The sequence below is a fragment of the Ranitomeya variabilis genome, chromosome 2 (genome assembly GCF_051348905.1).
Source record: "Ranitomeya variabilis isolate aRanVar5 chromosome 2, aRanVar5.hap1, whole genome shotgun sequence".
NCBI classification, from domain to species: domain Eukaryota; kingdom Metazoa; phylum Chordata; class Amphibia; order Anura; family Dendrobatidae; genus Ranitomeya; species Ranitomeya variabilis.
This window is the reverse complement of record NC_135233.1, coordinates 333,965,142-333,989,640: the sequence shown is the minus strand read 5'-3', so window position 1 is coordinate 333,989,640 and position 24,499 is coordinate 333,965,142. Positions and strand designations below refer to the sequence as shown.

The 24,499-nt window shown below is 40.1% G+C and overlaps 1 protein-coding gene across 4 annotated transcripts in view; it reads right to left on the bottom strand.

Annotated features, from left to right (window-relative positions):
- Nucleotides 1–23,499, bottom strand: part of MBNL3 (muscleblind like splicing regulator 3) — a 156,145-nt gene extending 132,646 nt beyond the window's left edge. For all 4 annotated transcript variants that reach the window (XM_077285341.1, XM_077285343.1, XM_077285346.1 and 1 more), the window contains exon 1: nucleotides 22,988–23,499. The gene's annotated coding sequence lies outside the window, so the exon portion shown is untranslated. The remainder of the gene's footprint in view (nucleotides 1–22,987) is intronic.
- Between the last annotated feature and the right edge of the window lie 1,000 nt (nucleotides 23,500–24,499).

Below are 24,499 nucleotides of genomic sequence, written 5' to 3'. Positions count from 1 at the left end.
CGGCCATGCTTGTGTGTTACTAGAGTGTCTTCGGTGTGCTCGAAAAATATGTCTGAGTCCCCGCTGCGGCTGCATGTCTCAGGGTTGTTCAACAGTCGCAACACATGCAGGGATTTCCTTTTTGTTAGGTAATCCCCTGCATGCGCTACAGCCATCGAACAGCCTCGAGACATGCAGCCGCGGAGACTCGGACATATTTTTCGAGCACACCAAAGATACTCAGTCAGCACACGAGCATGCTTGGGTAATACCTTATCTGAGCATGATCGCTCATCACTAGTCCGCACAAAAACTTGGAGACATGTCCGGTTTTGATCCTTGTCTTGAATCAAACTTTCCAATACAAGTCTATGGAGGGGGGCACGGACAGCAGTTGGATGCCATCTGTGCGTCATCCACTTTTTATACTGTCTATTTGATAGAATCTTGAGAAACTTCCTCTTTTCTTCCACACGTTAAAAACTGATAAAAGTCTGGCCAACCAGTGATGAAAATTGGTCAGTGAGAAAAACTGTACGTGTATGACTGAGCCCTTAGGGAACGTTCCCACGATCAGTAATTACTGTGGATTTGATGTTGCGTATTTATGCAGCGTCAAACCCGCAACGTACAGCTTTGACAGTATAGTGGATGGGATTCCAAGAAATCCCATGTTCACCATGCGTTCACAGACGCCCGCGGAGACAGACATGCGGCGCATCTTTCCAGACAGCAGCTTGTCAACTTTCCACAAGAGAAATTTCACCCATAGAATTTATTGAATGCGATAAATCCACACGGTTCAGTGATCACATGCGGATTCACCTGCGTTCATAGACGGCAGCGCTTTTGGACGCAGCAAACATGCTCTGCGTCCCAAGCGCTGCTACGTCCGGATCGTGTGCACATAGTCTTAGACTTTTTGAACATCACTAAAACATGAACAAACATCAAGTTTTTGAAGAGGAGGCTGTTATACCAAATGCTTTTTTTAAAAATTTTCTCTCCTTCAAGGGTGGGGGGTTCATTTCCAGAAGTTTTGAAAGCGTTTTATTTTTCCTGAACTTTTTTTTTCTTTAAAGACTTTTAATATATTAGTTTGGAGCAGATTCCATCAGGATCCGCTTCCAAGAAGTGATATGCACTTATTTTTTGGGTTTGAATTTTTTTACTAGACAATTTTCCAAACCGGGAAACAAAAAAAAATCTCTCTGTGAACAGGAAAGTCTGTTTCCTATGGAAAGGCATAGAACGTTTACCTGAAGCATTTTTTGATGAGAATTTTGAAGTGGATTTGCTTAAAAAAAAAACTAAAAAAAAACATACCGCAACATATAGTTCACATTTGCTTGGACCATCCACTACACGTCTGGTCATAAATACTAGCCAAAGTGATAGTCAATGAGTTGTCCCTAGCTCTGTAGTCTCCGGCATGCGGGGAGGGCATCCATCACTTCCACTTGTATAATGTCAGTGAATGGAGCAAAGAGTTGGCATCTTGTGCCTTAGTTTTATAGGCTAACCGACTCTACGTGGTCTGTATATTATATCGGTACTTTTTATTGTTTCAAACTTTGTACATAATCACATTTTGATACTGTTCTTGAAAAGAAAAGAAAAAATTGCTAAATAACTAGATATCTGGTTTAGTTATCCAGCCACTTAGCTCATCGTAGCTCCGCCATGGACAAGGGTCAGTATTAGATGGGCTGTGAACATGCTGCTAAACACCGAGGGATTTCACAGAATGCCGGGAGAAAATCACTGTGTATCAAATGGATTAAACCAGAGACAATAAGCCCATGTTAGAAGTCAAGTGTTGCAGGTGTCAAACACTTGTCATGTATTGGCGTGCTCGCGGGTTTTCCTGGGCAATGAGATGAACGATACGGTAAATCAGAAGTAGAAGACCAGCTACAAAATATACTAAACTTTTACCGGAAAATAGAATAATGCGAATGTAACCTAAAGCTGGAGATGAGCGTTAAAAGGTCTCATTCTCAGGGCATATAGCGGAACATGAAGCCCCTATGGGGCAGTATGGGACTACATGTGCCTGTATTATGGCTGTATCCATAATTTTCCCTCTAATATGTGCAACTTGGAAGATCTGGTTGTTAGTGATCAGATGAAAGCGTGCGTCTACCATAATGAATGCAAGTACAAAGGCCAAAGGAAATCAATGGCGCCAGGAATGGAAACTTTTTCTTTTGTTCACTTTTGTCATTGCAAAAACCACTGGTCAGAAAAAAAAGTGGAAGAAACTCCCAAGATTAACATGGTCTAAAATAAAGAGGTGAAAATGAAATAATTACAAATAAGCAAGATGAGAAAAGTGGAAGGAACTGCCAGGAATGGGCTTTATAGAGTCAGTCTACTTTTTTTGTAATACAGCAGTACAGCATTGTTTTTTGTAATACAGCATTACAGCAGTGTTTTCTGTAATACAGCAGTACAGCACTGTTTTGTGTAATACAGCAGTACAGCAGTGTTTTCTGTAATACAGCAGTACAGCAGTGTTTTCTGTAATAATCCAGTACAGCAGTGTTTTCTGTAATACAGCAGTACAGGAGTGTTTTCTGTAATACAGCAGTACAACAGAGTTTTCTGTAATACAACAGTACAGCAGTGTTTTCTGTAATACAGCAGTACAGCAGTGTTTTCTGTAATACAGCAGTACAGCAGTGTTTTCTGTAATACAGCAGTACAACAATGTTTTGTGCAATACAGCAGTACAGCATTGTTTTCTGTAATACAGCAGTACAGAAATGTTTTCTGTAGTACAGCAGTACAAGCAGTATTTTCTGTAATACAGCAGTACAGCAATGTTTTCTGTAATACAGCAGTACAGCAATGTTTTCTGTAATACAGCAGTGCAGCAGTGTTTTCTGTAATACAGCAGTACAGCACTGTTTTCTGTAATACAGCAATTGTCAGGACTCTGAACATTTTTTACCTTTTGTGCATTACTGCCCTTTTCCAACATGGCGTCTTTGGTCTCATGTGCACTTGTCTTCCTGTTATAAAACTCCACCCCAGCCCTCAGTCTGGGCTAGATTATTCTGCTTTGCATCCAGCTCCTGATTACTCCCTGGCCTTGCACCTGCACCTGCTCCGGTGAACCTGTGTTGGAGATCCTGCCACTCTGCTCTGAGTTCCTGCTGCATACACCAGTGTTCAGTAATCCTCCTTCATCTGCTGTTCGTGTTTACTTCCATCTGCATTTGCTGGACATGTAAGCTGTTTCTGCTCTGCAAAACCTGAGACTATTAACCAGGCCTCCCTGGTGGAGCTAAGATATGATTTGAATTGCCTAATAGCATATCTATCTGTGTCTGGACTAAGTCAAGGATCTATTCATGTCAAGTTTCCTCAAGAATAACTGTGCTTCATAGACTTTCTGTTTATTTGCATCTACCTCTGAAGTTTCCTATTGACTGCTAAGCTGCGTTTATTATTTGCACCAAGTGTTGTGGACTTGAGTTTCTCTCTGCACCTGCTTGAATCACCGTGTGATAATATAAACTTTACCACTTATAAAACTGTGTCCTGTTGTCTTGTTCCACACAAAGAGTCTCCTGAATTATGCCCTATAATTATTACAGCAATACAGCAATGTTTTTTGTAATACAGCAGTACAGCAATGTTTTCTGTAATACAGCAATGTTTTCTGTGGTACAGCAGTACAGCAATGTTTTCTGTAAGACAGCAGTCTTTTCTGAAATACAGCAGTACAGCAGTGTTTTCTGTAATACTGCACTACATCAGTGTTTTCTGTAATACAGCAGTACAGCACTGTTTTCTGTAATACAGCAGTACAGCATTGTTTTCTGTAATACAGCAGTACAGCAATGTTTTCTGTAATACAGCAGTACAGCAATGCTTTGTGTAATACAGCAATACAGCAATGTTTTCTGTAATACAGCAATGTTTTATGTAATACAGCAGTACAGTAGTGTTTTCTGTAATACAGCAGTACAGCAATGCTTTGAGTAATACAGCAATACAGCAATGGTTTCTGTAATACAGCAATGTTTTATGTAATACAGCAGTGTTTTCTGTAATACAGCAGTACAGCACTGTTTTATGTAATACAGTACAGCAGTGTTTTCAGTAATACAGCAGTACAGCAGTGTTTTCTGTAATACAGCAGTACAGCAGTGTTTTCTGTAATACAGCAGTACAGCAATGTTTTCTGTAATACAGCAGTACAGCAATGTTTTCTGTAATACAGCAGTGCAGCAGTGTTTTCTGTAATACAGCAGTACAGCACTGTTTTCTGTAAGACAGCAGTACAGCATTATTTTCTGTAATACAGCAGTACAGCAGTGTTTTCTGTGATACAGCAATTGTCAGGACTCTGAACATTTTTTACCTTTTGTGCATTACTGCCCTTTTCCAACATGGCGTCTTTGGTCTCATGTGCACTTGTCTTCCTGTTATAAAACTCCACCCCAGCCCTCAGTCTGGGCTAGATTATTCTGCTTTGCATCCAGCTCCTGATTACTCCCTGGCCTTGCACCTGCACCTGCTCCGGTGAACCTGTGTTGGAGATCCTGCCACTCTGCTCTGAGTTCCTGCTGCATACACCAGTGTTCAGTAATCCTCCTTCATCTGCTGTTCGTGTTTACTTCCATCTGCATTTGCTGGACATGTAAGCTGTTTCTGCTCTGCAAAACCTGAGACTATTAACCAGGCCTCCCTGGTGGAGCTAAGATATGATTTGAATTGCCTAATAGCATATCTATCTGTGTCTGGACTAAGTCAAGGATCTATTCATGTCAAGTTTCCTCAAGAATAACTGTGCTTCATAGACTTTCTGTTTATTTGCATCTACCTCTGAAGTTTCCTATTGACTGCTAAGCTGCGTTTATTATTTGCACCAAGTGTTGTGGACTTGAGTTTCTCTCTGCACCTGCTTGAATCACCGTGTGATAATATAAACTTTACCACTTATAAAACTGTGTCCTGTTGTCTTGTTCCACACAAAGAGTCTCCTGAATTATGCCCTATAATTATTACAGCAATACAGCAATGTTTTTTGTAATACAGCATTACAGCAATGTTTTCTGTAATACAGCAATGTTTTCTGTGGTACAGCAGTACAGCAATGTTTTCTGTAAGACAGCAGTCTTTTCTGAAATACAGCAGTACAGCAGTGTTTTCTGTAATACTGCACTACATCAGTGTTTTCTGTAATACAGCAGTACAGCACTGTTTTCTGTAATACAGCAGTACAGCATTGTTTTCTGTAATACAGCAGTACAGCAATGTTTTCTGTAATACAGCAATACAGCAATGCTTTGTGTAATACAGCAATACAGCAATGTTTTCTGTAATACAGCAATGTTTTATGTAATACAGCAGTACAGTAGTGTTTTCTGTAATACAGCAGTACAGCAATGCTTTGAGTAATACAGCAATACAGCAATGTTTTCTGTAATACAGCAATGTTTTATGTAATACAGCAGTGTTTTCTGTAATACAGCAGTACAGCACTGTTTTATGTAATACAGTACAGCAGTGTTTTCAGTAATACAGCAGTACAGCAGTGTTTTCTGTAATACAGCAGTACAGCAGTGTTTTCTGTAATACAGCAGTACAGCAATGTTTTCTGTAATACGGCAGTACAGCAGTGTTTTCTGTAATACAGCAGTACCGCAGTGTTTTCTGTAATACAGCAGTACAGCAATGTTTTCTGTAATACAGCAGTACAGCAATGTTTTCTGTAATACAGCAGTACAGTAATGTTGTCTGTAATACAGCAGTACAGAAATGTTTTTTGTAATAAAGTAGTACAGCAGTATTTTCGGTAATACAACAAAACAGCAGTGTTTTCTGTAATACAGCAGTACAGCAGTGTTTTCTGTAATACTGCAGTACAGCGGTATTTTCTGTAATACAGCAGTTCAGCATTGTTTTCTCTAATACAGCAGGACAGCAGTGTTTTCTATAATACAGCAGTACAGCAATGTTTTTTGTAATTCAGCAATACAGCAATGTTTTTGTAATACAGCAGCACAACAGAGTTTTCTGTAATGTAGCAGTACAGTAATGTTTTCTGTAATACAGCAGTACAGCAATGTTTTCTGTAATACAGCAGTACAGTAATGTTTTCTTTAATACAGCAGTACAGTAATGTTTTCAGAAATACAGCAGTACAGCAGTGTTTTTAGTAATACAGCAGTACAGCAATGTTTTCTATAATACTGCAGTACCGCAGTGTTTTCTGTAATACAGCAGTACAGCATTGTTTTCTGTAATACAGCATTACAGCAATGTTTTCTGTAACACAGCAGTACAGCATTGTTTTCTGTAATACAGCAGTAAAGCAATGTTTTCTGTAATACAGCAATGTTTTTGTAATACAGCAGTACAGCAATGTTTTCTGTAATACAGCAGTACAGTAATGTTTTCTGTAATACAGCAGTGTTTTCTGTAATAAAGCAGTACAGTATGTCTTCTGTAATACAGCAGTACAGTAATGTCTTCTGTAATACAGCAGTACAGCAGTGTTTTCTGTAATAGAGCAGTACAGCAATGTTTTCTGTAATACAGCAGTACAACACTGTTATCTGTAGTACAGCAGTACAGCAATGTTTTCTGTAATACAGCAGAACAATAATGTTTTCTGTAATACAGCAGTACAGCAGTGTTTTCTGTAATACAGCAATACAGCAATGTTTTCTGTAATACAGCAGTACAGCAATGTTTTTGTAGTACAGCAGTACAGCAATGTTTTCTGTAATACAGCAGTACAGCAATGTTTTCTGTAATACAGCAATACAGCAATGTTTTTGTAATACAGCAGTACAGCAATGTTTTCTGTAATACAGCAGTACATCAGTGTTTTCTGAAATACAGCAGTACAGTAATGTTTTCTGTAAGGCTATGTGTACACGTAAGAAAAGAGGTTCAGAAGTTTCTGCACAAAATCTGCAGCTCCTGGCTGAATCCGCAGCCGCGGATTTACCGCGGTTTTTCTGTGGATTTTGTGCGGAATTCATGCAGAATTGATGCGGATTTTGTGCAGATTTTATGCAGTTTTTGCCACTGCGGATTTTTTACATGGAGGAGTGCAGAAACGCTGCAGATCCACACAAAAGAGGTGACATGCTCTTTGAAATCCGCAGCAATTCCGCACTGATTTTTCCGCACCACCTGCACAGCTTTTTTTTCCCCCATTCACTAACATTGTACTGTACATCACAATGCGGATCTGCAGTGTTTCGACGTAAAAATCCACTGCGGATTCGCAGCAAATTCACATCGTGTGCACACAGCCTTATACAGCAGTACAGCAGTGTTTTCTGTAATACAACAGTACTGTAATGTTTTTTGTAATACAGCAGTACAGCGGAATTTTCAGTAATACAGCAGTACAGCAATGTTTTCTGTAAAACAGCAGTACAGCAATGTTTTCTGTAACACAGCAGTACAGCATTGTTTTCTGTAATACAGCAGTAAAGCAATGTTTTCTGTAATACAGCAATGTTTTTGTAATACAGCAGTACAGCAATGTTTTCTGTAATACAGCAGTACAGTAATGTTTTCTGTAATACAGCAGTGTTTTCTGTAATAAAGCAGTACAGTATGTCTTCTGTAATACAGCAGTACAGTAATGTCTTCTGTAATACAGCAGTACAGCAGTGTTTTCTGTAATAGAGCAGTACAGCAATGTTTTCTGTAATACAGCAGTACAACACTGTTATCTGTAGTACAGCAGTACAGCAATGTTTTCTGTAATACAGCAGAACAATAATGTTTTCTGTAATACAGCAGTACAGCAGTGTTTTCTGTAATACAGCAATACAGCAATGTTTTCTGTAATACAGCAGTACAGCAATGTTTTTGTAGTACAGCAGTACAGCAATGTTTTCTGTAATACAGCAGTACAGCAATGTTTTCTGTAATACAGCAATACAGCAATGTTTTTGTAATACAGCAGTACAGCAATGTTTTCTGTAATACAGCAGTACATCAGTGTTTTCTGAAATACAGCAGTACAGTAATGTTTTCTGTAAGGCTATGTGTACACGTAAGAAAAGAGGTTCAGAAGTTTCTGCACAAAATCTGCAGCTCCTGGCTGAATCCGCAGCCGCGGATTTACCGCGGTTTTTCTGTGGATTTTGTGCGGAATTCATGCAGAATTGATGCGGATTTTGTGCAGATTTTATGCAGTTTTTGCCACTGCGGATTTTTTACATGGAGGAGTGCAGAAACGCTGCAGATCCACACAAAAGAGGTGACATGCTCTTTGAAATCCGCAGCAATTCCGCACTGATTTTTCCGCACCACCTGCACAGCTTTTTTTTCCCCCATTCACTAACATTGTACTGTACATCACAATGCGGATCTGCAGTGTTTCGACGTAAAAATCCACTGCGGATTCGCAGCAAATTCACATCGTGTGCACACAGCCTTATACAGCAGTACAGCAGTGTTTTCTGTAATACAACAGTACTGTAATGTTTTTTGTAATACAGCAGTACAGCGGAATTTTCAGTAATACAGCAGTACAGCAATGTTTTCTGTAAAACAGCAGTACAGCAATGTTTTCTGTAAAACAGCAGTACAGCAGTGTTTTCTGTCATACAGCAGTACAGCAGTGTTTTCTGTAATACAGCAGTACAGCACTGTTTTTGTAATACAGCAGTACAACAATATTTTGTGTAATACAGCAGTACAGCAGTGTTTTCTGTAATTCAGCAGTACAGCACTGTTTTCTGTAATACAGCAGTACAGCACTGTTTTCTGAAATAATGCAGTACAGCAGTGTTTTCTGTAATACAGCAGTACAGCAGTGTTTTCAGTAATACAGCAGTGTTTTCTGTAATACAGCAGTACAGCAGTGTTTTCTGTAATACAGCAGTACAGCAGTGTTTTCTGTAATACAGCAGTATAACAGTGTTTTCTGTAATACAGCAGTACAGCAGTGTTTTCTGTAATACAGCAGTACAGCACTGTTCTCTGTAATACAGCAGTATAGCAATGTTTTCTTTAATACAGCAATACAGCAATGTTTTTTGTAAGATGGCAGTACAGCAATAAATTCCGTAATACAGCAGTACAGCAATGTATTCTGTAATACAGCAGTATGGCAATATTTTCTGTAATACAGCAGTACAGCAGTGTTTTCTGTAATACAGCAGTGTTTTCTGTAATACAGCAGTACAGCACTGTTTTCTATGAGGCCGGCGTCACACTAGCGAGTTTTACGGACGTATGAGCGCATAAACTACATCCGTAAAATTCGCATTACACACGGCCCAATGAATCTCTATGGGGCTGCTCCTATCAGCCGTATATTACGCATCCGTAATATACGGTCTTGTACGGCCGTACAAAATCGCAGCATGCTGCGTTTGTCACCGTATTGCGCAAAAAATACGCCAATGAAAGTCTATGGGGGCGCGCAAAATACGGAATGCATACGGACCATGCGTGTGACTTGCGAGAAATACGCTACACTCTGGCAGGTGCCAGGAAATGTCCCAAGCCCTCAATCAGGAAGCTGAGACATGCTAATTAGCTGAAAAAGCCAGACAGTGAACCAGGAAGTCTGCTGCACACCTCCACAGAGTGAGAATCAGCATGGCTACCATCATCAATGTGGACATGCTAATTATTTTGGTACAAGAAAGGCCAGTCATTTGGGACCAGAGAGATCCCAACTATGCCAACAGGGCCCAAAAAGAGGCAGCATGGAGGAGTATATGTGGGTCCCTATTCCCACATTATGACCAGCAGCCACGTGAGGCACAGAGACAAATTACACTCATGTTTGTAAATTGTTTTTAATGTGAAACAGCAGTACCTAACTCCTTTGAAGTATTTTTCCTCAAATTGATATTAATTTCATATAGTAATTTATGTAACACCATTAAGTCCATGGTGCGGGACATGAGAAACGGGTCAAATACAGGGTTATTACACATGTCCCTTACAGTGTTCAACCTAAAAAATACATACTGGGATAGAGGGTAGTGGACTCTGTCCTTGTGGCCTTACATTCTAATATGATTTTTTTTTAAATTAATATTTAATATATTCAACAAATGCAGCTTCCTAGGCTACACTGAAATCTGTGTATTCAGTTACACCTTGTGTGACCACTGTGCATAATGGTGTAATACATTTTTTTACTCTATTTTGTTGCAGTGGATGATGTGATGACAAGATGGCGGAGCATCCGCGATCAATATAGGAGGTAGAGGCAGCAGCGTGACAGGAGTGGGTCAGGCACTCCTCCTAAAAAAAACCCAAAACATATATTATGATCGATTGCCTTTCTTGAATCCCAGTATGGACCTCAGACCGTAAGTACAAACCTCACAACACATTTTACACATATGTTTAGAATGGTCAGACATTTATGTTTTTTTTTATTTCCTACATACTTTCATAACAGAACACAGTCTAACCTCACTGAGAGGGAGACAGGGTCGGATTCTGAGGTGGTCATAGACCCAGTTGGGGAAGGAGGAGAGGTGGCTGGTCCATCTTCAGATGCGTCATGCTCAGTCCCTCCAGGTTCCTCGTCTACCACCCATCCAGCTCCAACAGCACCTGGCCAAGATGATGCCCCACCAACATCAGCAGCAGCACAAGCAAGCCAGGATGATCCTGCCAACAGCAGCAGCCCTACTGTTGCACTAGAGCGCTCCCCACAGGCTGCAGTGATGTTACAGTGTGCTCGTCGCAGAAGAGAGCTCCTCCAAAGTAGGAGAAATGTTGATGCTGGGGTGTTGAACTACCTTGCAAGGGTTACTGAGGATGATGTGAGGAGGGCTTTACGAGGAGTCTGGCCCGGTACTTACGTCCCATAGAGCGTGAGGTGAGGCTTCGTGTGAGAGGGTGCATTCAAATTCTTATTGATGCATGCACCCCCCCAAATGACCCATATGAGCTTATGGAGTCTATTGAGAGTTGGCAGATGTCATCACGTAATCTCCTGCGGCTGCAAAGATGTCAACAGGTGCATGCTCAACAGGGATTTGAAGCACCCCCTCCACGTCAGCCTACACCTCAACCCCTACCCACACCAAACCCACCATGGCAACCTCAGTACCATATGCCAGACTACCATCAACCTTCCCAATATGGCCACTTGTCCAGACCCAGTGCTGGAGGTTGGTCCCAACCTGGGTTTGGACGACATGGCCATATTGGGGTTGGATATGATTCCCGGCCATATTTTACCCAACCTGAGGGACTTGGTCAGATTGCTTATGGCCATTACCCAACTGGCCCACATGAGTCAAGGCCGAATTTTCCTCCGGCCCACACATCATCCACACAGGGTGAAGGACAATTGGGCCAAACAAGGCCACCTGACCAGTACCCAGACCTACCCCCATCTCCACCACCTACTGTACTTACCAAAATCTGTGATTTGGTTCTGTTGCTTTTGTGTTTGGTGAACAAAACCATGTGTTATTTTTGTTAGTGCTGTCCTAGCATTTTGTTATGCTGTTCAAGTTATCTCCAAAAAATAAGCCAACTTGGATTGGCAGGAAAAACCAAAAAAAGCTTGAACAAAAAAAGGCTTTGGCGGTAATTAAAATATATCGTTTAAAGCCTAATTAGGTTTGTGGTCCAATCATTCTTACATCACACAAACATGCTATGTTCCAAACCATATGTGAATTACGGTAAGTAAATACAACACACAGAGTTTAGAATCCAATTTTTTTATGTTTTGTTAAACTTAGAATATATTTTCAAAGGAAAATAATCATACATGCGCAACTGCATAATCTTGCCAGGGAGTGGCACCATGAGGAGATACAAAATAATTTGTGAATACATCCCTAACTTTAAGACCAGAAAGGGGACGGCGCGGAGGAGGGCCATGTGGTGTTGGGTGAATCACATTGCTCAACAAGTGTTCACCAATATCAGCTGTGTAACAATCATGTATGCGGGTAAAATTGTGCAAAATAACACATGCTTTTATGACTTCATTGACTGTAGCCTCACTGAGCTGAATGGCAGACTGGAGAACAAGCCATTTTGCCACCAGAATCCCAAATGCGCACTCCACCAGTCTCCGTGCCCTGGAAAGCCGCAAACTAAAGACCCTCCGCCGGTGGTCCAGGTTGCGCCGGGGATAAGGCCTCATGACGTGCCTCGTCAGTTGGAACGCCTCATCTCCAACAAGAACAAAAGGCACTGCTTCCGCATTGGAGCCTGGGAGTTGTTGTGGTGGTGGGAGGTCTAACTGGTTGTCACGTAGCCGCCGACCCATAATGGACGAATTGAAGACCCTAGAGTCTCCAGTTCGCCCATAGGCCCCAATGTCTACAATTATAAACCTGTAGTTACTGTCAACTACAGCTAACAGAACTACAGAGAAAAACTGCTTATAATTGTAGAATTGGGAGCCAGAGTTCGGCGGCTTCCGCACCCTGATATGTTTCCCATCCACAGCTCCAATGCAGTTAGGGAAGTCACAAGTGGCCTGGAAGCCACTGGCTATTTTGAGCCAATCCTCCTGTTTTGGCTCAGGCATAACAAGTTCCTGAAGTTTAGCCCATATTTGACTACAGGTTGACCGCACAATGCCCAAAATTGTTGAGCGCCCAATCAGAAACTCCAGGTGTAGTCCCGCATATGACAAGCCAGTGGTCAGGAAGCTGAAAGGGATACAAAAATTATATTAGGTATGTAACAAGAGTAAAAAAAAAAACACGAAGAAGCAGAAGTAGATAGGATATTTTTGTAAACATTACTAACACTGTAAAATTGAACATTTACATAGGGTACTTTACTATAACATTAAACACAGTTTGGTTGATCTACTTGTGCCCTAATGTACACATATACTTGAAAAAACCTTCTAGAACACAACACAAAAAAAAATCATCAACATTCAGTATGTGAGACTGTTTCATACATACCGTAAGGTAAGGAGAAGACGCTCCTCTGCAGATATGGCTTTGCGCATCCTTGTGTCCTGATAGGTGATACCTGGACGTAAGATCTCCAACAAGATATCAAAGGTACTGATGGTCATGCGACAGTACAGATAGAACTTGTCAGGATGTGACCTCAAAGCTGTATAGAGCCTCTCAAAATGTCCTTTATTGAGGTGTAGGGTCAATAGAGGATGCACCCACAATCTTCGTCTCCTCCTTCGCGGATCTACAATCACAGGATATGGCTGGCCAAAGCGACGCGACAACACCCAGTGAAACAACACCCGCTGAGTTGTGCTTAAAGACAGATGGTCAGACATGTTTTGAAGGTAATACCAACAAACCCAAAAGAAGCACACCAAATAAATGGCCTGATGGGAGGGTGCCACCTGTTGTAGAGGGCTTAAATAGCGTGGTTGATGATGATTTAAATTCTTTGCAGGCCAGAAAACCGTTAAATGTCCATTTTGTGATGTTGCGTGAAAAATACGCATTACGGATCACATACGGATCGCACACGCAACACTACATGCGCAAAATACGCGACCACACCTTGGCAACGGATTACCTACGGAACACTATCTCTGGGACTTTTCTGCGTATTACGGCCGTATTACGGCTGTGAAAAACGGACCGTATTGTCTTACGCCCAGTGTGACGCCGGCCTAATACAGCAGTACAGCAGTGTTTTCTGTAATACAGCAGTACAGCAATAGTTTGTGTAATACAGCAGTGCAGCAATGCTTTATGTAATACAGCAGTACAGCAATGTTTTCTGTAATACAGCAGTACTGCAGTGTTTTCTGTAATGCAGCAGTACAGCAATGTTTTGTGTAATACAGCAGTACAGCAATGTTTTCTGTAATACAGCAGTACAGCATTGTTTGCAGTAATACAGCAGAACAGCAATGTTTTCAGTAATACAGCAGTACAGCAGTGTTTTCTGTAATACATCAGTACAGCACTGTTTTCTGTGATACAGCAGTACAGCAATTTTTTCTGTAATACAGCAGTACAGCAGTGTTTTCTGTAATACAGCAGTACAGCAGTGTTTTCTGTAATACAGCAGTACGGCAATGTTTTCTGTGATACAGCAGTACAGCAATGTTTTCTGTAATACTGCAGTACAGCAGTGTTTTCTGTAATACAACAGTACAGCAAAGTTTTCTGTAATACAGCAGTACAGCATTGTTTTCTGTAATACAGCAATACAGCAATGTTTTTGTAAAACAGCAGTACACCAATGTTTTGTGTAATACAGCAGTACAGCAATGTTTTCTGAAACACAGCAGTACAGTAATGTTTTCTATAATATAGCAGTACAGTAATGTTTTCTGTAATACAGCAGTACAGTAATGTTTTCTGTAATACAGCAGTACAGCAGTGTTTTCAGTAATGCAGCAGTACAGCAGTGTTTTCTGTAATACAGCAGTACAGCAGTGTTTTCTGTAATACAGCAATGTTTTCTGTAATACTGCAGTACAGCAGTGTTTTCTGTAATACAGGAGTACAGCAATGTTTTCTGTAATACAGCAGTACAGAATTGTTTTCTGTAATACAGCAGTACAGCAGTGTTTTTTATAATACAGCAGTACAGCAATGTTTTCTGTAATACAGCAATGTTTTTGTAATACAGCAGTACAGCAATGTTGTCTGTAATACAGCAGTACAGCAGTGTTTTCTGAAATACAGCAGTACAGCAGTGTTTTCTGTAATACAGCAGTACAACAGTGTTTTCTGTAATACAGCAGTACAGCAGTGTTTTCTGTAATACAGCAGTACAGCAGTGTTTTCTGTAATACAGCAATGTTTTCTGTAATACAGCAATGTTTTCTGTAATACAGCAATGTTTTCTATAATACAGCAGTACGGCAATGTTTTCTGTAATGCAGCAGTATGGCAATGTTTTCTGTAATACAGCAGTACAGCAGTGTTTTCTGTAATACAGCAGTACAGCAAAGTTTTCTGTAACAGCAGTACAGCATTGTTTTCTGTAATACAGCAATACAGCAATGTTTTTCTAAAACAACAGTACACCAATGTTTTGTGTAATACAGCAGTACACCAATGTTTTCTGTAACACTGCAGTACAGTAATGTTTTCTATAATATAGCAGTACAGTAATGTTTTGTGTAATACAGCAGTACAGCAGTGTTTTCAGTAATGCAGCAGTACAGCAGTGTTTTCTGTAATACAGCAGGACAGCAGTGTTTTCTGTAATACAGCAGTACAGCAGTGTTTTCTGTAATACAGCAGTACAGCATTGTTTTCTTTAATACAGCAGTAAAGCAGCGTTTTCTATAATACAGCAGTACAGCAATGTTTTCTGTAGTACAGCAAAGTTTTTGTGATACAGCAGTACAGCAATGTTTTCTGTAATGCAGCAGTACAGCAGTGTTTTCTGTAATACAGTAGTACAGCAGTGTTTTCTGTAATACAGCAGTACAGCAGTGTTTTCAGTAATGCAGCAGTACAGTGTTTTCTGTAATACAGCAGTACAGCAATGTTTTCTGTAATACAGCAGTAGAGCATTGTTTTCTTTAATACAGCAGTACAGCAGCGTTTTCTATAATACAGCAGTACAGCAATGTTTTCTGTAGTACAGCAAAGTTTTTGTAATACAGCAGTACAGCAATGTTTTCTGTAATGCAGCAGTACAGCAGTGTTTTCTGTAATACAGTAGTACAGCAGTGTTTTCTGTAACACAGCAGTATAGTAATGTTTTCTGTAAAAAAGCAGTACAGTAATGTTTTCTGCAACACAGCCCTACAGCAGTGTTTTCTGTAATACAGCAGTACATAATTGTTTTCTGTAATACAGCAGTACAGCAGTGTTTTCAGTAATAGAGAAGTACAGCAGTGTTTTTTGTAATACAGCAGTACAGCAGTGTTTTATGTAATACAGCAGTGCAGCAATGTTTTGTGTAATAATGTAGTACAGCAGTGTTTTTTGTAATACAGCAGTACAGCATTGTTTTCTGTATGACAGCAGTACAGTAATGTTTTCTGTAATACAGCAGTACATCAGTGTTTTCTGAAATACAGCAGTACAGCAATGTTTTCTCTAATACAGCAATACAGCAATGTTTTTGTAATACAGCAGTACACCGATGTTTACTGTAATACAGCAGTACACCAATGTTTTCTGTAATACAGCAATACAGCAATGTTTTTGTAATACAGCAGTACACCAATGTTTACTGTAATACAACAGTACACCAATGTTTTCTGTAATACAGCAATACAGCAATGTTTTCTGTAATACAGCGGTACAGCAATGTTTTCTGTAATACAGCAGTACAGCAGTGTTTTCTGTAATACAGCAGTAGAGCATTGTTTTCTGTGATACATAAGTACAGAAGTGTTTTCTGTGGTACAGCAGTATAGTAATGTTTTCTGTAATACAGCAGTACAGTAATGTTTTCTGTAATACAGCAGTACAGCAATGTTTTCTGTAATACAGCAGTACAGCAGTGTTTTCTGTAATACAGCAGTAGAGCATTGTTTTCTGTGATACATCAGTACAGAAGTGTTTTCTGTGGTACAGCAGTACAGTAATGTTTTCTGTAATACAGCTGTACAGCAGTGCTCTCTGTAATATGGCAGTACAGCAATGCTCTCTGTAATACAGCAGTACAGCAATGCTCTCTGTAATATAGCAGTACAGCAATGTTTTCTGTAACACAGCAGTACAGTAATGTTTTCTGTAATACTGCAGTACAGCAATGTTTTCTGTAATACTGCAGTACAGTAATGTTTTCTGTAATACAGCAGTACAGCAATGTTTTCTGTAATACTGCAGTACAGTAATGTTTTCTGTAATACAGCAGTACAGCAATGTTTTCTGTAATACAGCAATGCAGCCATATTTTAAAGAGATACTTAAATTCCTACAGAAAAACACCCCAGAAACCTCTCTGTGTAGTCCATAAGGAACTCGTTAATTTGAAAATTATGGACAAAAAGACCATGTTCACTTTGTGTAACTCTGATGCTTTCTTTGCTTTGGTTTCTCTGAAATTGGGGTAAAAGTGTAGAAAATATCTGATATTGATTACTTTGGGTATCCCACTCACTTCAATGGGCACTGAGCTGCAGTACCCAAGAACCGAAATATATGGGTCCATGCTTTACCTTTGGGTGCCTCCAATTTGTGTTTTCTTACAGAAGTATTTCACACAGAAAAATTGTTCCGAGCTGCTGCCTAAAAAAATCTGCATGCCCGAGTGAAGAATTACACAGAGAACCCCTTCAGTACTTTTTGTAGAGGTCGTACCTGGTGTTGCAGCTGCCCCCATTCACTTTAATAAGACTGAGCATCAATGATCTGCAATACCAGACATAGCCACTGAAAAATGGATGGCGCTGTGCCTGGTAAATAATGGAGGCAGGAGCGGACAAAAGACAGAAGAGGAATGCCTGCAAGTTGCAAGCGATAAACTGGACCTGTTACTAGGTGGCCAGTTTTTGCTTATTCTATTTTTGTTGCTGCTCAGTGTTTCTGTTTAATGCTAAATTTTATAGTGTTTACATAGGCGAGTGGATCACATGATCCTCGGGGGCGTATCTTTAGGCCGCTTTGCGTTATTATCCTTTGAGACACTCCTCCTTGGTAAAGACTATAGAAATTATCACTAAATAAAAAGGCCCATATCTCTGGAGACATATGGCAAAATAATTGATAACCTGTTGACACATCCTCTTTTACTGTTTTTCTGCAACTAATTTTTGGAAAATTGTGCAAAAAAGTATCATGTGAACACAGCCCAATGTGATTTAAAGTCTATAAAGTGACAGACTTATGTATATACAGCTCTGGCAAAAATTAATAGACCACCACATCAAAACCCTGTCATGGGCAGCCCAATCTCCAGACCTGAACCCCGTTGAAAACCTCTGGAATGTAATCAAGAGGAAGATGGATAGTCACAAGCCATCAAACAAAGAAGAACCGCTTACATTTTTGTACCAGGAGTGGCATAAGGTCACCCAAAAAGCAATGTGAAAGACTGGTGGAAAGCATGCCAAGACACATGAAAGCTGTGATTAAAAATCATGGTTATTCCACGAAATATTGATTTCTGAACTCTTCCTGAGTTATAACATTAGTATTGTTGTTTATAAATGATTATGAACTTGTTTTCTTTGCATGACTGCGTATCTCCAAGATTGGTCCTTAGTGATGCTGTAAAGTTCCTACCCCAGACCACATTCCCCAAAATTATTCTTCCTCCCATTCAAATTAACACATGACCACAATTTCTTTGGATAAATTGGCCACAGCGGCCATTTTTATTAACAAAACAAACATAAATAACACCATTTATACAATAGTATAAAAAACTTGAGGGGAGGGTTCTTGGAGCTAATAAATCTGGCACCCAATAGGCAAAAGCCCACACCAACTTTTAAACGAAAACCTTCTTTACCCTAAGCTGTAACCACCAGGTCGAGGGCACCATGTAACCCGTTTTCCGGGCAAATAAACCCCAAAGCTCCCGAGGTAAACTCCCCGTCCAGAGCCCGTAAACCAAAGCCAGATCAGCCCCATAAAACACCAACTCCAAGAACCCATTCCCCCCCACCAACCAGCCACTGTGACGACAATACAACTCAAACCCCAAAAGGAAAAAGACCTCGTTAAACCTCAATTTCCCCCCCAGCCCAAACCAAACACCCAAACCTAGATCCAAAACAAGGGAGGGTGGGTGGACTTCTCTCGTCGCTGAGGTGACAGGTAATGACCCTTCCCGCACTTTTTCCCTACAAACCCGCCCCACAACCTAAGCCACCCCTTTCCTCTTCCCCCTTGAACCAATCCCCTCTGCCTCTGATTAATTTTACACACTGCTCCCCACTCCCCTTGGCAACGCAGTCATGGGGGGCTTTCGTTTCAACTGCGTTACTACAGCCCCCCGCTTTATTTGAGGTCTGAAAGCACTGTTTTTTTTTTAATCTTGACCATTTTTCTTTGTCAGAAAAAAAAGTATACAAAATGTATTGCTTGGAACTTTGGAGACATGTTGTCAGAAGTTTATAGAATAAAAGAACAATTTACATTTTACTCAAAAATATACCTAGAAAGAGAAAATCAGACAAACTGAACATTTTGCAGTGGTCACTTCATTTTTGCTAGAGCTGTATATATATATATATATATATATATATATATATATATATATATATACTCTCTCTCTATATATATATATATATGTATATATATATATATATACACATTTATATTGCCTGTGTATATCCCTGTGGCATATTTTGTATAAAGTAGGGATTGGCAAGAAACGTTAAATTGTTGGATTCACAAAAGCTAATTGAATGGATTCTCAGGGATGGTGCTCGATTTGGAAACATGTCCTTGAAGTTTAAAACGTCCTTTGATTGTGAATGCATGTAACAATGCCGCTGTAATAAATCATAAAATATCCGTTTTTTGCTCAGTAACTGTCCTAGATGTAAATTTTGTCACGTTCGTGCTTTAATATGTGCCCTCCCCTTTAAAGTCTATTAAAGTCTATGCTAATCTATGGCTCAAAATGAGAGATGATGATTCATGAACAACTAGTGCAGCAAAACTGCACATATAGCGGAGCTGTGTTTGCCACTGCAGAAGAGCTCAGTCTGTATTTGGGTAATTGGCTCAGAAATAGAACGAGAAAAAAATAAATAAATCAGTTGACTGACGAACGCAGCTCTGCTACATCTGTAATAATACACAAAAGGTATGCAATGAAATAATCATATTTTATATAATAAATAATAATAAATATTATTTATATAATAATAATAAAGAGTCACAAACATTAAATGCAAACTTTCAAACTGAGACTTGATGTCTACTGACAAAGAGAGAGACGTCTATCCTGGGAGAAGTTTAGTTATATGAGAAAAGATCTTAACTAATGAATGGTCATGAGTATTTTATGATGCATGCATAGAGTGTAGCGCAGGAGAGCATACAGCAGAACCTTCAGCGAGCCGTGTCTCACCTTGAGCGAGTCACGCCACATTGTGCGGCCATACGTACATTCACATTAAGTCGCTGAGCTAAGTAAATATATCTCACCATATCTTATCAGGCCTCAAAAAAGAAATAGGTAAATGACAAATTTTATATCTAATTTTTTTTCACTTAAACGCATGTATTTGAAGATAAAAATCGTTTTTAAAAATTCATTAAAAATGTTGCACTTTTTTTTTCTTTTACAGGCTGTTTCCCTGCACATTCAAACTTGATGTGGTCTGTGGTGATAAATCAGCTGAGAGGAGCTCAGAAAAAAAGATTCAAAGAGTTTAGAAGAGTCCCGTTGGGCTGTCAGAATGAGCTCGCTGATAGATTCTCAGTTAGCTCCTTCAGCTGCCAGCAATAGACAAAGCAGCGCAGAGGCTATAGAAGGCAAACGGTGCAAAGTTTGTAACTTTTAATGAACGCATTGGACCCTGTGTGAGTTTGTTTTCGTCATATTTCTGCAAGGATGGGAGGTAGGTAACTCCGTAGTGCATCTGGAGACGCGGCGTTGACTACGCGTGCCACAGGGAGGTGCTTGCCGCTATCAGGACTCGCTCACACTAGTGTATAAATTGGAAGAGTGCAATCTGATCAAAAAATGAATTGCACACGGACCAATGTACTGATCTTTGTATTTTTTTTCTCAGCGGTATTCGGCATGAGAAAAAAATAGCAGAATGCTGCAATTTCACTTTGAAATCGGACAGTGCGAGAAAAAAATTAAAATAAAAAATAAAAATAAAAATCGCATTGCATACCGACCATTAGTCTAGCATCTGATTTTTATGGATACATTACAATTCTGTACCGTAGGAAACTGTAAATGGTTAATAGCTGCTGAGTTAAAAAACAGATTGTATACAGACAGCGCATGGATGACAAGTGAGAAAAAATCATCTCACTCTCATGGATGAGGAATGGGACCGATTTGACTTAATTCTCTGGTTTCATGGTTTCCCCTTATAAAGTTATGATAATACTTGGCTACAATGGTCACAAAAATAATACAACATTCGGAAGCCAAAACCAGGAGTGGGTGATAAATACAGAAGTGGTGACATGTTTCTATGATACTTTTCCTCTGATTGTTCCACTCGTGATTTTGGTTTACAAATACTGATGTACAATACTGACCGTGTCCTTATAGTTATTCCCAATGACAAACTCGGCTCTGCTACATCTGCACACACTTTACTGATCCATTGTTGAACAAGCTGCCAAAGAGAGGTGTGGCGTTGTCTGCAATTTTAGAATATATATACCGTAGTTCCTGTATCTTTGCCTAAAAAGAACTATATTAATGTACAATACTAAAGGCACAGTATATAATATATGATGATGAGCAGCCGCAGTATATAGTGTAGTGACGCCACTTATATACACTGTACTTATATAGCTCAGTCCCAAGAGTATGATGATGCCATCTGCTTTCATTCACCATACATGGAGATCTTGAGAAAACATTTTATACTGAGATAAACATATGTTTTCTTTATAAGACCATTACATAGTGGATAGAACAAGAGATAGAAATTATCATCTGCAGCATGACCGCTGTGCTGCAACATACCAGATACAGATAGATCATCAGGATAACTGGACACCAGCACAAGCTCACAATGATTCAGCAATGTTTACGAAACACCAAATCATATCATATATTTTTTTTAAATATTAAAGAATACAATGTAGAACAAAGAGGAAGCAGTTCTATGTTGTATAATACATTGTCAAGTTCAACTCTACCCATGCTTTGCAAGTGTAGCCAAAGAGATTATATATATATATATATTTTTTTATATTTATAGAAATATATATATTTGCACAATCACCTTTAGAAGTACTGAAGAAGTACTGGTTGGTGTCTCATTTCCTTGTGAACTACAAGTCGTATGGAGGAGTTTGCGACTTGGTAAATTAACAATTTATTTTTGAAGAACGAATCATTATTTATTCCCCAAAACATTCTAATTTTCTCATAAGTAAAACTTTCTAATAAAGGGTCGCAATGCCGCAATGATCCTATATACCGTGCAATGACGAAGACCATATGCCAAGCACGAACATCCTCAGCAGAGCGCAGTTATTCCAAGACAGATTCTAAGACTTAACGAAAGGTCACTTGACACATTTTTTTCACAAACCCAAATCTAATGGGACATTGACATGTATCCTCCACACCTGCAGAGGTCCGCATCGGCACAATTACTTTCGCAATGTACACAGTCAGGCAACTGCAAGGGTTAAAAATCAATGCAACGCTTCACCTTAGTCAGGATCCCATTCTTTGTTTCCAGGCAGAATACAGTGCAGATGTGAGACCTACCGCCACACTGCGCATGCACGCCGAAACTATGCATAACATTCACGGGAGGAAAAAAAAAAAAAGAAATAAAGAAATTCCCCCAAAAAGTAATCAGTTATGTAGTTTGTGCAGAGTCAAGGTGAAATAAATAATAACACTGGGAAAATGATTTGTTATAGGAGGCGGTGAGTAACTTTTCAATGTTGCAATAAGAAGAAACTCAGAGCAGATAAATAAGAATGTATCAATGTTTGTAAATAAACATCAATAATATTTACATTGTACGCACATATGATACACACTTGTTACAAAGTACCTGTGTATGTGTTGGAAAATACTCGAAAAACAAGAGATGACTGTATAGATTCAAAGGTCATGAAAAAGGATAATGAGCGGAATAAAACCTAAACTGTGAGTGATAATAAATAACAAGTATACAAGTAGTAAGATGAACGTCGTATACTTTCTTACTTCCATACGATTGTTGTTAATGTGAACCATATGGAGCGTATACGCCGAATCCATAGTTTACAGACAAACAGTATTACTGCAGTTAACCTGTGGGTTAGGAGTGAAAGACAAGATAAGCCACTTTCCAAATTATGCAGAGAGGATGAGGGTGAAATCCATACTGGTGGCCATCAGCATCTTCCTAAATAGACCTCCGCCGCTGGCACATGCTGCTCTCCCACCCTGGACGTCCGTGCCCACCACTTGCATGGCAGAAGCGATGCCCCCTCTGAAGGGTTGGTGCCCGGCTTACCTTAGGCTTATATGCTGATCCAGCGACCCCAGAAGACCCAATCCTCAGCTGCAGAATGCCATATGGAAAAAAGCAGAAGCGAGAGAGACAGAGTGCTGGGGTGAGGCTTTAGCATGGGTGTCTAATGAATGCCGCCATTTTAAAGCCTGGCTCTTGAAATCACAAGGCATAACGAAATTAAAGCACGCCCCATGTACATAACTTCATCGCTGGGACGTGCATCTGGGAGGAAACTATGCAGCTGTGGGGTGGAAAATGTCAAGCAGGCAGAGAGAGAGAAAAAAAATCTCACGTGAAAAACAGTCCAGGGACAGTAGGGGGTTAAACGCAGTCGCTAAAGCGGGGGCTAACGAAATACGCTCTCAGAACCGCTAAAGCGGCACCGCGGGGAGATTCGAAAAATTTACTTTGCTGCCGAAAAATCAGTAACGTGGTTGTTATAAGCGATTTCCTGTCTCCCTCTGCTGCAGCGACTTGGTACGTTCTGCAAAACACAGCACCTAATGGCCTTTGGGAGCTGTGTCGTATTCTGTAGCTCAGGCTGGCTGCTGCCATAGCAACATAGCTAAAACCTACACTAGATCTGCACAATAAATCCGCCAGTACAATAAAAGGTGACTCCATGCAATTAGTGCAAGCAAATTCGCTCGTTAATGTAAAAAGCTGCAGGCTGCACGTGCTGCGCTGTGAAAAATGACCCTGGTAACAGATTGTGGCATATCCTTTCCTTAGAAATGTAACAATGTAACAAACCCCCCCCCCCAAACAATAAATACAATTGTTGCCTCATCGACATTATATCCTTGACATACCGGAAGGGGCACAGTCACACTGTGTCACCGTGTCCTCACGTCACCCACCCCCCACAGCAATGGTTCCTAGTCTGCAGCATGACCCTCACAGAACGCCAGAATTTTAGGAAGCATGGGGGCCGCTGGGTGACCTTCCAATTTTACAGAAATAGTTTTAATCATTTTAATAGGAAAAGTTCTGCAACTTTGTTAATACACTTTGTAATTCGCTTCTTTCCTATTTTCGAGATCACTGGTTGCCGGCAGGACGTGTTTCCGGGGTGCAAGTGTCACGAGGCGCTAACAAGCCCCGGTAATTATTACTAAACTGAAGGTTTGCCCTGGGTATAGGAAAAGCAAGTTATGACTCCGCACAAGCAGAAAGCTCGGACATACCTATTACTGATGTCCAACCAGACACGGAGGGAGAAAATAGCAAGAGCTAGAAGTTTACAGGCTGCTTCCACATGTTGCCACTGTGCTTTTTTTGCTGCAATGGCGGTAAAAGCAATTTTCAAAAAACACAGCAAACATCAAATTTTTTGTTACAGGAAAAAAATGCAACATGTGAACACAGCCTAAAAACAGGGTCACACGAGCACCTTTCATGGCTCCTATAGGGAGCGCAATCTCTTGAACTGATCTTACAGTGTCATAGACTATGTAAGGCTGGTTTCACATTTGCGGTTGTGTCCGCAGCGTTTCTTACGCAAATATCCGC